The 15,645-nt window shown below is 44.0% G+C and overlaps 1 protein-coding gene across 1 annotated transcript in view; it reads right to left on the reverse strand.

Moving 5' to 3' along the window:
• CLSTN1 (calsyntenin 1) overlaps positions 1 to 15,645 on the reverse strand; it is a gene marked incomplete in the record, with an annotated part of 1,072,885 nt that overhangs the window by 1,002,651 nt on the left and 54,589 nt on the right.

Raw genomic sequence — 15,645 nt, forward strand, 5'->3', positions numbered from 1 at the left:
CTATTAAAAATCAACAAACCACAAATCTATATGCATCACTGCCCTCTATATTCCCCCAGGTGATATCAACACTCTTGAAAACATCCTTTCCTGGTTCATCTTCAATATAAAAAAGAAACCTACAAACTCGGGGACACCAGCATCAATTGGTCCAATATCAACTCTAAAGCCCCATCCCACATAATAAACCTATACAACTTCTCTCAACTGATTCATTCTCCAACCAGACTAACTAAAGATGGTTCCTCTGGAAGCACTGACTGGATCCTCAGAACTCACCCTAATCTCATCACCGAAGCTGGAACCATACCCGATCCTCTCGGTGATCATTTATCAGCTTTTGCCAACCACCTCCCATCTCCTCTACTAAAACAACACCTCTATATCCAAACCCGCAACCTCTCCTCCTTCAACCCCCAAATTTTCTCCAACTGCCTAAAACACACAGACTGGTTACCACCGAAAATCCTCCCTTTAGATGATGCTGCGTCATATTTCAACCACTTTTTTCTTACCCTCCTAAACCAGCAAGCCCCCCAAAGAACCAAATGAGCCAAAACCAATCCCTTCCCCTGGTTATCTAAAGAAACTAAACTAGCTATGCATCAGAGAGACAAAAAATGGAAACATTATCAAAAACAAAAAAAAAACAACCTCCTCCTAGAATTTGAACAGCTTCGTAACTCCACAAGAAAAAATTATAGATAGAGACCGCAAAGCTCATTTCTACAAGCTTCAGTCCTTACACTCAACCAATCACAAAAATTCTGGAACTCAATCTCCTCCATTCAGCACCCTGGAAATAAAGAATCACCCTGCCCCAATCCCAACCTTTCCGACCTTGATACAGTCTCTCAGTTCAACTTTTTCTTCACTGACTGTATTGCCAAACTATCCTCCTCCTTCCACCCTCAACATCCATCCACAACCCCTCCCACCTCAACCAGGAGCCTAAACACTCACCCCCTTCCACACCCTTCTCTCCCTCACCCATCTCCACAAGCATTATAAAAAGATATCTCAAACTCAAACCCTACCGAAATGCACCCGACAACCTACCATCCACCTTTCTTAAACAATCAGCAGACAGCATCGCATACCCAATCTCCATTCTTATAAACAGTTCCATGAAAGTTTTATGTCCCCACTATCTGGCATCACGCTTACATCATCCCACTCCACAAAGGGGGTAAAAAAACACAGACACCACCAACTTCAAGCCCACTGCTATCCTTTCCCCCATCTCCAAAATACTAGAAAAATCCAAACAAGCACAACTCATGGCACACCTAACCCAAAACAATCGCCTATCCCCTACCCAATATGGCTTCCGCCCTGGCCACAGTACCACAACTGCCCTCCTCTCCTTTCTAGAAACAATCAATCGCGAACGTGACTCAGGCAAATTAGTCTCTTCCATATTCCTAGATTTATCTAAAGCATTTGACACCAACTCCCACACCCTACTCCTATCTCAACTCTCCACCCTGCATCACTCTCCCTCTACCATAACCTGGTTTTCCAGCTATCTAGCTAACCACCAAGCTGTGCAATGGAAAACCTCAACCTCTCCCTTTCTTCCCACACCCACTGGTGTCCACCAAGGATCTGTCTTTGGACCTCTGCTCTTTAACCTATTCATTAACAACTTTCACAACTCCATCCCAGAAGTGTTCATAGGTTCATAGGTTTATACTAGGCTATCTGCCTTAAGGCATTTATAAGCCTAGCCCAAAGTTTTGTGGCTTACGCCACCCCTTATGTTAAAAAATACTGTGCCCATTAGTTTGTTGTGCCTCTGTCCAGCAGTGACACAGAGATGATTCCCGGGGTAAACCTACGATCTCCCATCCACCGGTCAAGATTTCTCTTGAACAGAGCCATCGAGGTGCTCTGCCTCACATGGACTGGGATTTTATTCCACAGCATAGGGAGTCTCTGGGTGACAAATCTATCCCTCCAGCATGTCCTATTTATATCCGTGCTAAGGTTTAAGTCGCTTGCTCTAGTGGATCTGGTAGATTTGGATTTTTGAGGTGGAACATGTCCATTAATTCCGGGTTGGACATGGCCTTGTATGTCAGGCACAGGTCACCTCTGAGCAGGCGGTATGCGACTGAATAGAGCTGGAGTTTCTTCAGTCTGGCAGCATATGACAGATTTTGGAGTCCCTTTATCCTTTTGGTGAGGATCTTTGGGGTCTCTCCAATTGCTGCAGGTGTCGGGTGAGATACATCCCGAATGGGGCATTGTACTGATCATTGGTCTGATAAGTGAAGAGTACAGGGGAACAATGACCTCACTTGATCTGGATGTGAATCCCTTCATGATCAGGTGGGCAATGTAGAAGGTCTTTCTAACCACTTTAGCAATGTGAGTGTCAAAAGAAAGGCCACTGTCAACCTGGGTCCCCAGGTCCCTGATAACCTCTTCTGTGCTTAATGGATTGCCACCTATATGGTAGCTTGGGGTTACCTTGTTTTTCCTGAAGGGTATGACTATACATTTTTTGGCATTTAACTTCAGGCCATGGCTCTGGCACCAGTTTTCAGTTTCCGTGAGACCCCACTGAAGGATATCTGTGTCCGATGTACTTTCCACTATGGCGCCCAGTTTGCAGTCATCTGCAAACTTTGTCAGCCATAGTCCTCCTATGTTTGCCTGTACTTCTGAGAAGTAGATGCCGAACAACAGTGTCTCTCCAATACACAGATGACTCAACCCTCATCTGCTCAGTCCTCTCCCCCTCTGATGAAAAACCCAACTAACCTTTACCACAACCGAATCCTGGATGCTACCCAACCATATAGCACTAAATGCTAATAAAAACAAAACTAATGATTTTTCCACCTACTAGAAACTCTTTCATAGACAAAACCACCTTTTCCATACACTGCCAAAACAATACCACCCTTAAAATTGTTCCCAGCACCAAACTTCTCAGCATCATCATTGATGAAGAACTAAAGTTTGATACCCACATCTTTACCACAATAAAAAAACACCAGAAGTTAGGGCTCCTTTACAGACGCCACCATTTCCTCACCCTCTCCTCTCGTCAAACCCTTGAATCCTCCTTCCTGCTCCCATCCCTCACGTATGGTGCCCCTCTGTTCACAAATCTCCAACTCGGCCTTAGATCCAAACTTGAAAACTGTTATCACAAAATCTGCAAATTTGTAACCAACTCAAAAAACACATCTCACCACTGTCACTCCCTCCACTCCCTGAACTGGCTAGAACTTTATCTCAGCTACCGTCAACTCATCACTGGCTACAAGCTCATCTTTAAACCTACAGACTGCCCATCCTTTGCCTCTTCCTATCCTTTGCCTCTTCCTTAAAAATATACATACCCAACCGCTCACTCAGGTCCCAACACCAAAATCCCCTCCAAGTCCACAAACTCTCACGACCACCAGGCCAACTATTAACGTCCTTCTACCTAGCTAAACAGTGGAACTCTATCCCTCCTCACCTCCGCAACCTACCAAACCATACAAATTTCAAATCTCAGCTTTTCCTCACACCTATCATCTAAATGGCAATGCCCATGTCACGCTCCAACATAAACCCCTCTAATCCACTTCATGCACCGCTGTCCTCTACTAACCAACTCGTTTTACCAATATATTATTCTTCACTCTATTCTACTTTCTCCCCCCCCCCTCCAGATCGCAAATCATCCTCTTTTCTATCCCAACCCTACCTCTCACATTGAATCTCACTCACTCTTCCCTTAAACCTTACATTACACATAAGCCTTACTGAACCCTTCAGCTAGGTTCATCCTATACTTACCAATTTTCTCTACAAAATAATTCTTGTACTTAATCAATCCTCCCAACTCTCACAAGCTTGCAGTAAGTAGCCTTTATCATTATGCTCTCCCAAATGTTATGACAAACTTATTTATGTATTACAAATGGCTTATCTTTGTAAATTTTGTAAACATCTGCTTCTTGTCCATTCTGTACATATATATTTTTTTTGTCTTATTGCTCATTATGTCAATTGTTAACCTCATTTAAATTTATATGAAAAATGTAACTCTCAGAGCTTTTCTCCCCGGGTCTCAAATGAAAACGGGCACTCCCCTGGCCCAGTGGACTACCCCTGTCAAACTTTATATAAATAAATAAATAAATAACCTCTACCTACTACAGTAGACTGCAGTACAGTACTCCCACGAGGAGGACCTGTTTACATAGCCTGAGTGATTAAACTAACCAAACAAAAGCATATTAACCATATATCCCACAACTCACCTCCTAGCCAACAAGAAAACAACACATAATGTCCCTAAACATCAGAAGCATATGCAATAAAAAATCCAAGAACTACACTAAAGTATAAGCATATATTCCCCAAATATTCTCTTCCTAACTGAAACCTGGCTCAAACCTCACATCAAAAGTGAGGAAATACTTCTACCTGAATACATCCTTCGCATACACAGATTGCCCAAAAAAGGAGGTGGTGTAGCATTGATATTTAAACACCACTTCAATATTCAACTCCTGAACTCATCTGCCCCTCACCACAACAATGAAGAAATCCTTTATGCCAATCGCAAACTAAACCTAAACAAAACAATCAATATCATAGGATGTTATTTCCCACCAGGGCAAAATATTACACCCCTAGAAAATCTCCTGAGCTGGGCTACTCTCTCTCTACCCCAGGTAACCATCATTATCTGTGACTAACGTCAACTGGCTATCCTGAAATAAGTCTCCCAACCATTCACCTTAGTCTCCAGGGGTTCACTCAACTCATTCAATCCCCTACCCGAATCAACAAAAACCCTAACAATCATACCCTACATGACTGGATCCTAGTCAACTAAGCCCCTCACTCATACCTAACAGGCTGCTTACCTGACAGTCTTAGGGACCACTCCCCCACTTTCCTAATTCGGCACCACACAGTCTGAAGCCCATTATCCACAGGCAAATACGGAACAAGTCCAACTTCAACCCCAACTCCTTCATCTCCTCCCTGCAAAAAATTAACTGGTCACCACTAAAATACCTCAACCTAGATGAGGCTGCCCACTTTTTCAACAGTACCTTCCTCTCCAACCTAAACACCCATGCTCCTATAAGAAATGCCAAAGTCAGATCCAGGCGTGCCCCATTGTTACAAAAGACCACCAGAACCCTAATGAAATCCAGAGATAAGGCCTGGGAGCACTGGCGACTAACAAAAAAATAACTCAGACAGGCAATCATTCCTTGAACTGCGCAATAAAGCCAAAAAGCTTATAAAATTAGACAAATCCCTCTACTATAAATCCACCCTAAGCTCTACCAACCACAACCCTAAGCAATTCAAATCCCTCTACTATAAATCCACCCTAAACTCTACCAACCACAACCCTAAGCAATTCTGGTCCACTATTAACAATATCCTCCACCCAGGGAAAGTCGATACCCCCCAGCCATCCATTCCCCCCTCCTCCAGCAGTACTGCTGAATCCTTCAACAAACACTTCACTGAAAATATAACATCTCTAAACAAACACTTCCCTACAACAGCCCCAACTCCTAACCTTAAACCCCCCACTCCTCTTTTTCTTCACCTCAGTATCTACCTCCAACAAAGACTATTACCAAAACTTAAACCCACAAAACTCACAGCGGACAACCTCCCCTCTGAATATTTGAAAATTGCATCTAATACACTAGCCTACACCATAACAGAAGGCTATGTTCCCTCGATATGGAAAATATCCCACATCATTCCCCTCCACAAAGGCACCCCTCCACCGACTTCTCCAATTACCCCCCCATTGCTATACTCTCCCCTCTCTCCAAGATACTTGAAAAATGTAGCAACACCCAGGTCTCCAAATACCTCCTTGCCAATAATCTCCTCTCCAAAACCCAACATGGTTACAGGCCATATCACAGCACTACCTCCGCTCTGCTCTCATTCACCAATGCTATACTTCATCACAAAAATAATGGCCTCTTCTCTACTGCCGTATTGCTAGATCTCTCAAAGGTCTTTGACATGATATCTCATGAGCTACTACTCTCTACTCTCCCCAACCTCTCCTTCTCACAATCAGCCTGCACCTGGTTCCACAGCTATCTACACGGACGCCAGCAATCAGTAATCTGGGAAGATAACATATCACCTCGCCTCCCAGTTACTCTCAGAGTTCCCCAAGGGTCTATCCTTGACCCTGTGCTATTCTCACTTTTCACTAACAACCTACATACTGCCAACACACAAGCATCTCTTATACAGTATGCAGATGACTCTACTCATCTTCTCTGCCCCCACATTTTACCAGAGCTACAACAAATCACACAGGAATCATTCTCTTCTGTAGAAAGCTGGCTATCCAATGCTCAGCTCCTATTCAACCCAAGTAAGACAAAACTTCTCCTGTTCCAACCTTCCAAAGCCACGGAAAACATCCCCCACTTCAACATTCTTGCCAAAGACAATACCATCATCTCTCCATCAGAACACACAAAATTACTTGGTGGGTGTAGAAATAGACAACAAACTTAGATTTGACACCCACATATCTCTCACAATAAAAAGCCGCCAATTAATAACCAAGGTGGCTAGAATCTCCATATCCAAATCCCAGCTAATCTCCACCCTACTCTATGCATCCCCAATACTTACCAACCTTAAGACAGACCTACACAAGCTGGATGCTTGTTACAACAAAATTTGCCACTGGAACCTCCTACCGCAGCCATCATTGTATCTCCCTTAAAGAATTAAACTGGCTAGAACTCTCACAACTCCTTCATTTTAATCAACTCACCCTCGCTCAAAAACGTAACCATCCCTTAATATCCCATCCCTTCAAACCCTTCTCCAACCCTATCACCCCACTAGGCCCCTAAGATCAAGCAACAAAAATTAACTCACTGTCATCAAACCCAAAATCTCAGCAGGAGAAGCCATATTTTCATATACCATATCTAAACTTTTGAACAATCTTCCACCCTCTTTAACTACTCTACTTTCCAGCAGCCTTTTCAAGACTGCATTCAAATTCCACTTAAATTTGCACTGGCTTTGTCCTTGTTCTAACCCAGACTAATACACCCACCCTTACCCCCCCCCACCTAGACTCTTAATCCAACTATACTACCACCACTACTAACCACAGTCAGAAACAGCTAGTTGTCTTTATATACTTTAACATCATCTGACAACTTTGTTACTAATATTATAAACAACAAGAAACTATCTTAACTTGCAACATTTACTGTATATACTGTTGCTAATCAATATCTTGTTATTGTATTAAAGCCAGCAACCTGTAATGTTGTTTACTATTGCTGAACCTTTGTATCTCTATTTATCATGTACATGATGTGGAGCTTTTCTCCCCGGGCATCAGCCGAAAAAAACCCTGCGTCCAGTCGGAATTTCTCGGTAAACAAATTTAAATAAAAATAAATATTCAGCTTCATGTTGTTCTCAGCTCAAAAACAAACAAAAAAAATACTGCCTCCAAAGCTTTACTAAGAATCAAAGGACACCTCTGCAGTATTCATTATAAGTGGGATTCGCTGCCGTGAAGCCCACCGCCCTGCCAGTTTATCAAAGTCTACCATTGCTTTAAGGTATGCTGAACCTACACTCCTTGCGTACTGTAGGGCATAAAGATGATGTTCAGGCGTACCACCCTCAGAAATTCTCTGCTATCATTCCGAACGCTGTTTTTAACTATCGGTCCAATATCCAAGTTTACGACATTCTGATACAAAACAGCTGCCTTCACTGACCATACGGGCCAGCCTTGCACATTGGCCCTTGACACGTACCATAAATGTAGATAATAGAGTGTATTCACTGTTGCAGTCATTACATTTGGGTTATCTACCTGCAGGTAGCCCTCAGCTGGCCTGAATATCAATGTCTTGGGTCCTGCGTTGGATGCGGTCTCTTCTTCCATGATGTCAGATCGTCAGGGGTATAAAGCATGCAGCGGACGCCATTACATCAGTTTTTCTTGCCCCAGATGTCAGATGCCCCCATGTTGGGAAGCAAGTACATATAAGGTTACACCTCCAATAAAAAGCAAATACACCAGAAAGCTGAAATACACTAAAAGAAGAAAGCTATAGCCAAGAGAAGTCGGGGGTGAAGGGAGGGTAACCAGGACTGCAACAGTGAATACACTCTAACATCTACATTTATGGTAAGTGTACACAACTGCACTATGTTCTTAGTGTTTCACTGTTGCAGTCATTACATTTGGGTAGATTCCCAAAGCTAAAGAAGGGAGGAGGCAGAGAGCATTAGGACCAGCTATTAAGCCCTGCAAGACTGCAGTGGCAAAACCAGCTATGTATTTAGAAAAAAATAGGCAAGTGGTAATGCTTGGTGAAGGTATGTACAAAGCTCCAGGTAGCAGCTTCTAGGATGTCCCTGGTAGGGACACCTCTGAGAAAGGCTGTAGAAGTAGATGCAGCCTTGGTGGAATGTGATCTTATCCCCTGTGGGGTAGGTTTTCCATGGTGCTTATAGCAGAAATTAATGCAATGGCTTATCCACTTAGAAATGGTTTGCTTTGAAATGGCCTTCCCCTCTGCCCCAGCAGCAAAGGCAACCAACAGTTTTCAGTTTTTCTGAGAAGCTTCGTCCTGTCCAAATAAAATCTAAGTTGTCTGTGCACGTCCAAAGAGTGCAGAATTCGTTCTCCTTTGCTCTGTGGATTAGGAAAGAAGGTTAGCAAATGAATGGACTGATTAAGGGCCACACTGGATACCAGCTTGGGCATAAAGGAAGGGTTGGTCCTGATGGACACCCTGTCTGCATGGGAGATGATGAAGGGCTCTACTGCCATGAGGGCCTGTAATTCAGACACTCTTCTTGCTGAAATGATGGCTAGAAGGAAGGCTGTTTTCCAAGAAAGGAATTTCAACTCTGCAGTTGCAGTTGGCTCAAAAGGAGGTAGAGTGATCTTTTCCAATACAAAATTAAGGTTCCAGGCTGGAGTAGGGGCTCTCCTGGGTGGTCTTAAATATTTGGCCCCTCTGACGAATTGTTTCAGCAGGGGGTGAGAGAAGAGTGGTGGTTCAGTATTATAATGTGCTGAAATGGCTGAGGCATGAATTTTAACTGATGAGAAGGAAAGGCCCTTGTGGAGCATATCTCTGTTAAGTATTGAAGAATATGCGGTAAGCTGGGCATTGTTGTGCCCATCCCCTGAGTCTGGCTCCAGGAACAGTATATTTTCTACTTTTCAGCATAGGATTCTCTAGTAGTAGGCCTCCTTACCTTCAGAAGAAGGACATCTAGCACCTGTTTATTGAGGGATGCTATCGGAGAGCTCAGGTAATTAGCCAGGATGCAAGGTTCAGTGTTTGAAGCTGGGGGTGCAGAATCTGGCCCTCCTGCTGGGACAGCAGGGAAGGGGACTGAGGCAGGTGCCATGGTTCCAGCAGCAAAATACTGTGGAAAAGGGGGTACCAGTGCTGGTGTGGCCAGCCTGGAGCAATCAGTATTGCCCTTCGTTTGTCCTGTTTGATCTTTAGCAGAACTTTTGAGAGGAGAGTCAAAGAAAAAAAGGCATAAACTGAGAGGCTCTCTCAGGTGAAGGACAGGGCATCCACTTTCCAAGTTTGTCTGTGGGGCGTCCTTGTGCAGAATTTGTCCAATTGATAGTTGTGAGGGGAGGCAAACAGTTCTATCTCTGGGTTCCCCCATTTGTTTCTCAAAATGTTGAATATCTTTGGCTCCAGTTTCCACTCGTGTGGGTCCATGAGATTTCTGCTTAGGTAGTCTACCAGTGAATTTATTTTGCCTGGCAGGAATTGAGCTTGTAGGTGCACTTGGTAGCTCAAGGCTGTGTTCCACAGAGACATGGCTAGTCTGCAGAGAGGGTACAAGTGGGTTTCCCCCTGCTTGTTTTATACACCACATAACAGTGGTGTTTGTCTGTCTTTACCAATAACTGTCCTGGAAGAATGTAGTCCTTGAAGGCTGTCAGAGAATCCTGTACAGCTAACATTTCTTTTTGAGTGATATGCAGGTGCATTTGACTCGGGTTCCATTTGCCCTGAATGCACTGCCCTGCCAAGTGAACCCCCCATGCATAGTCTGATGAGTCTGTTGTTAGGATTTGGACGACAGGGGGTAGAGTGAATGGCAGTCCCTTGTTGTGGTAGCAGGCCTCTGCCCACCAAAGGAACTCTGTCTTTATACAAGGAATGATCCAGGTCCTGAGAATGTTAACACCACTGGCTTTTTAGATACCATTGGAGTTTCCTCATATGCAGTCTTGCATATGGACTTAGTAGAATACAAGAGGCCATGAACCCCAGAGCTTGCAATATTTTCCTTGCAGGTAGCTGGGTCTTTGTGGCCAGTTGTTTGAAGTAGGCTGTCAAACTTGTTTCTCTGGCGTGAGGTAAGCCACCTGGGAAGTTGTGTTCATGCTTGCTCTCAGGAATACAATTTGTTGGCAGGGTAATTGATGAGATTTCTTTTCATTTATGGTGTACCCCAGTGAATATTTCTTTGCCTGCAAAAGGCAATGACTGGAGCTAGGCACTTTGTGAATACCCTGGGCGCAGTAGATAAACCTAAGGGAAGTGCAGAGAACTGACAGTGCCTGTAGCCTGCTCTGATGCGTAGGTATTTCCTGCAAGATTCCCTTATTGGAATGTGCAGGTAAGTTTCCTTTAAGTCCAAGGTTGCCAACCAGGCATCTTTGCCTAGCATAGGAAGCAGCTGATGAAGAGTTAGCATTTTGAATTTTGGGATGAACAAAAAGGTATTCAGAGTAGAGTAGAGAGGTCCAGGATAAGATGCCAGGAGCTGTCTTTTCTGGGTACCAGGAAATGTCTTGAGTAAAAACTTTGTCCCCTTTCTTCTGTTGGGACAGGTTGAATAGCCCTGATATTTAGAAGAGAAAGAACCTGCTGCTGAGCCTCTACCCACTGATTTGAGTGTAGGTCTGGCCAACCGTTTGGGGTTGGTAAGGTGTGGAAGTAGAATCTGCATCCTTGGGAAAATATATTTAAAACCCATTTGTCTGGGTAATGAGTTCCCAGTTTTTTGCATGCAAGGCAATCTTTCCCCCTAGGGGAGCAGTTAGTTGAACAGTGCTTGGAAGGTTTAAGGTTAAGTCATTTTCGCAGTTTTCCATAGGGGGGTGTCTTACTACTTCCAGCTTTGGAAGTGGGATCCCCCCCAATGCTTAAGCCTGTGAGTACCTTGAGACTGTAGCCTAGGTGGTCTGCTCTTCCTGGGTTTGGACTGAGAATGCCTGGAAGAGACAGGAAAGGACCAATGCCTACTAAATCTGCGAGGCTGTACTTGCAGGAAATCTAACAGTTTGCATAGATTTAGCTTTTTCCTCCATCTTGTTAAGTACTACTTCTGCTTTGTTGCCAAATAGGCGGTCTTGGTTTAAGGGAGCATCCAGTAATTTAGCTTTAATATGATCTGGCAAATGTTGCTCCTTAAGCCAAGCATGCCTTATAAGAACAGACCCAGTGACAGCAGCCCAGCAAGATGCTTCTAACGAGTCAAAACCACATTGTATGGTTTACAAACTTGTTCGGCAGAATGTATTAAATCCTGTAATTCTTTATTTTCAGCACAGTCAGGAATCATCATCATTTTCTGTTTAAGTAGTCCAATAATATGCTGCTTAAAGGCCCTAATGGCCAAAGTAGCAGAAGCATATACCTTCTTACCCCCATCTGTCCAAAGCCCTGGAATCTGTATCAGAGGGGGTAGGCTTTTTGGCAGTAGTGGCCTTAATGGCTTTAGGTCCCTGTGAAATGGTCTCTGGGTCTGCAGTAGGATTCTTGAAAAGGAACTTGTAAGAGTCAGGTACTCTGCAATACCTGTCAGGTTTCCTGGGAGCAGGAGGTAAAGTGTCTGGGACCAGGCTAGATTCCAGGAAGGCATCATCTACAAGGTCCAGGACAGGAGGAATACCTAAAGGCCTGTGTTGAGGTAGGAGCAAGAATTCCCTAAGCCTCTTTTTGGAGTTTCCCAGCAGAAATGCTCCCTAAGACTGTGCAAGGTTTCATCAAAAGAAAAATCTTCTGGAGGGGAAGCAGGAGGCATGGAGTCCTCTGCATCAGAATCCTCATAGGTAGATAAGGGCAAATCCTGATAATCAGAAGTAACAGAAATTTCAGAATCCTGATCAGAAGGAAAATCAGTTCTAGGTCTCTTAGAGGGTGAAGGCTGGCTTCCCCTAATTAAAGTAATATGGTCTTCAGCCATTCTTTTCATTAGTTTTTTAGGCATATGGGCATGCGGTTTGGATGTCGGTTTTCTAGGTGTGGCTCGAGTTTTAGGCCTTGAAGAAGAAGATGGCGCCGGTTTGAAATGCAATTCAGTAGGCCTGAAAACACCATCAGAAGCCGGTGCCTGCACAGTGGCTCTGGACCCATCCAAGGTACAGACATCCGCAGGTTCCATAGTCAAAGAAGCATCTCGAGGCATACCGGACTCCGAATGGGTCTCAGTAGAGGTCTGCAAATCTGAAGCAATAGGTTATAAGGGGCTGCAAAAGCACCTGAGTACCAGCGAACTGGCGACTAGCTTAACAGAAGCATCGTCGGCAGCTCTGGACTTATGCGGTCCGTCTCTGTCTTTATCTTTACATTTTTTCTGAATGTCAATAGTCGGATGGCTTACCGAAGCCATTTCTGGATAATTAAACAGAGTACTGAAATAGTTTGATGCAAAAATGAACTGACAACGAATAGTTGGAGGATTGAATAAAGCTCAAAACCAACAGCGAGGGACGTCGTGGTCGGAGGCTAGGCAAGGAATGCAGTACGAATGAAAATCTTTGAGGTATTTGCTTTCCACATGTAATACAATAGGTTCATAGGTTCATAGGTTAGTACTAGGCTAACTGCCCTTGCGAGCCATTTGAAGCCTAGCCAATTATCCCTTGTGAGATTCAAACTCTGCACCTTGTGTTTGTAAGGCAAACACCTTAACCATTAGGCCACTATCCCTAACAATTGTTAACTTTTACTGATATTGGTTAAGAGCAAGAAAAAGGATGCCCAACGGGGTACTTAGTTTTTTTGAAGACTTCAGTTCTGAAACTTGAAAGCGAAAATTTCATGAGTCGGCCAACTGGCACTTGCGAACTGCTTCTGCTTCGGGCACTGTGCAGCAAGAAAGACTGATGTAATGGCGTCGGCTGCATGCTTTATACCCCTGACGACCTGACGTCATGGAGGAAGAGACAGCATCCGACGCAGGACCCAAGACTTTGATATTCAGGCCGGCTGAGGGCTACCTGCAGGCAGATAACCCAAATGTAATGACTGCAACAGTGAAACACGAATAACATCTCCATATTCCGATCAATCCTTTTTTCAGGAGATTTTTGTGTTTCTCTGTTGTTTCCTAGCATTTTCAGTTCTGTGCTTTGCCCTTTGGCCTTGCTACTGCCCCAAGGGTATTCACCAAATGCTTTGATCCTGTGATCACTTTTTGCATGAAGGATCCAAATATTTCCTTACTTGGACGACCTGCTGATTCAGACATCCTCTCCAGGGGACCTTTTGCAAAATCTTCATTTTACCATTTCTCTTCTTCACAGCCTGGGGTTCACAATGAAACTTCAAAAAGTCTTCCCTGACTCCTCAGGATCATGTCTTTCAGAGTAGCAGGATTCAGATGGTGCCAATGTTGGCATCCCTGCCTCTACCAAAGGCCTTAACTCTCTTATCTTACTTTCAAACTCTTCTTCCCTGACCTCCATTACAGCCAGGGAGTTTGTGAGAGCTCTTGGGTTCATGGCTTCCACCACACTAATGCTCCCTCTGGCCAAACTCCACATGAGGAAGTTCCAGTGGTTTCTGTAGTTGGTGTGGCTTCAGCATGTGCATTGTCTAGACTTTACAGTTCCTCTTCTCCCATGTCTCAAGACAAAACTTCTGTGGTGGCTTCAGCAGTTGTCTCTGAATCCAGGACTTCCTTTGCAATCTCCTCTTCCCTCTCAGGAACTGTTCACAAATGCTTCAGATGTGGGATGGGGAGAATCGTTTGACACCCTGAAGGTTCAGGGAGTGTGGTCACCTTGTCAGCAGAAGGAGCACATCAACATCAAAGAGATGAGAGCTCTTCTACTTGCTCTTCAGGCCTTTCATCCTCTCTTCTATACAGGTCCTCTCAAGGTGTTCACGGACAACACCACTGTTATATGGTATATCAGCATGAATCTGGCTATAGAGTATGAAGTGACTCTTCAGGCAATTTATATTCAGGTCAGAACACTGTGGTAGACACTGAGCAGGTCCTTCACTTAATCCCATGAATGGATGCTTCACATGGATGTGTTTCTGGACATTGTTCACCAGGGGGTACTCCTCAAGTAGATCTCTTTGCCTCCCCTCTGAACAGACAACTTCCTCTGTTCTGTGCCAGAGTCCCAGGTCCTCTAGCATGGAAGGTGGACGCCCTCTTATTTTCTTGGAATGGGATGTTTCTTTATGCATTCCCTCCCCTTCCTCTCAATCCGACAGTCCTGTTCAAGATTCAACAAGATGCTCCCAAAATCTTGTTGGCGACTCCCTTTTGGCAGCGACAGCACTGGTTCGCTCTACTTCTACATCTAGCCAAGGGCAATCATCACAAGTTATCACAAGTTACCTCACAGGGTGGATCTCCTCACACAAGACAAGGGGTCTCTCACCCATCCCCACCAGTCCACACTTCAGGTGACACGGTTCTGATCCCTCATACACACCTTTTTCGGTTTTGATCCGTCATACACACCTTTTTTTTCTGAGGACATGCTACAGGTCCTGCAGGAGGCCAGGAAACCTACTACCAGGAAATCCTACTTGTATAATGGAAGAGGTTTTCTATTTGGTGTCCTTTTTGTGACATGGATCCATTTCCTGTGGATGTCCCTTTGGTTCTCTCTTATTTGTGTGGGTTGCTCAATGCTAGTTTGGCCTATTCTTCTATTAAGGCCCACTTATCAGCTCTTTCGACTTGTCTGCCTTTAACTCCCCCATTAGCTTCTAGGTTTGAGGCCAAGCAATTTCTTACCGGCATCCTTAATATTAGACCTCCCAGGAAGCCTGTTCCTCCTCCCTGGGAACTTAATTTCCTTCTGGAAAAACTGACTCAGGCTCTTTTTGAGCCTGCTATTTTAGTTTCCTTGCAACATTGTTCTTGGAAGACAGTTCTTTTGTTAGCTCTTACTTCTGTAAGATGGGTGTCTGAGTTGCAACCTCTTACGGCTTTGTCCACCTTTTTTGATATTTCAAGAGGACAGGGTGTCCTTGTGTACTAATCCTTCTTTCATGCCCAAGGTGGTTAATGAGTTGTCATTACGAACTGCTACCCAGCTTCATACGATACTCCCGTGTTTGGATTCTCCCAATGTCCATAAGAAAACTGCAGCTCTGAGAAAGTTGCTTAAGATGGCCTGGGACAACTTTATTTTTTTTAAATAACATTTTCCTTCTGTACTTGATCCTTTAATGCATTTTTGCCTGTTTGGGGTATAACAAATTACAACATAAAACTAATCATCACAGCTATATAAATGCATTACTATTGCACAGCAGGAAAATATATATTTAAAAAAAAAAAAAAACAACATTGTTTTTCATGTTCTGACTGAAGTGGTCATTCAAAGCAGGCTGGTTCTACTGGACT

This window comes from Protopterus annectens, chromosome 2.part1 (assembly GCF_019279795.1).
Source record: "Protopterus annectens isolate FY-2018-M chromosome 2.part1, PAN1.0, whole genome shotgun sequence".
In the NCBI taxonomy this organism is placed as follows: domain Eukaryota; kingdom Metazoa; phylum Chordata; order Ceratodontiformes; family Protopteridae; genus Protopterus; species Protopterus annectens.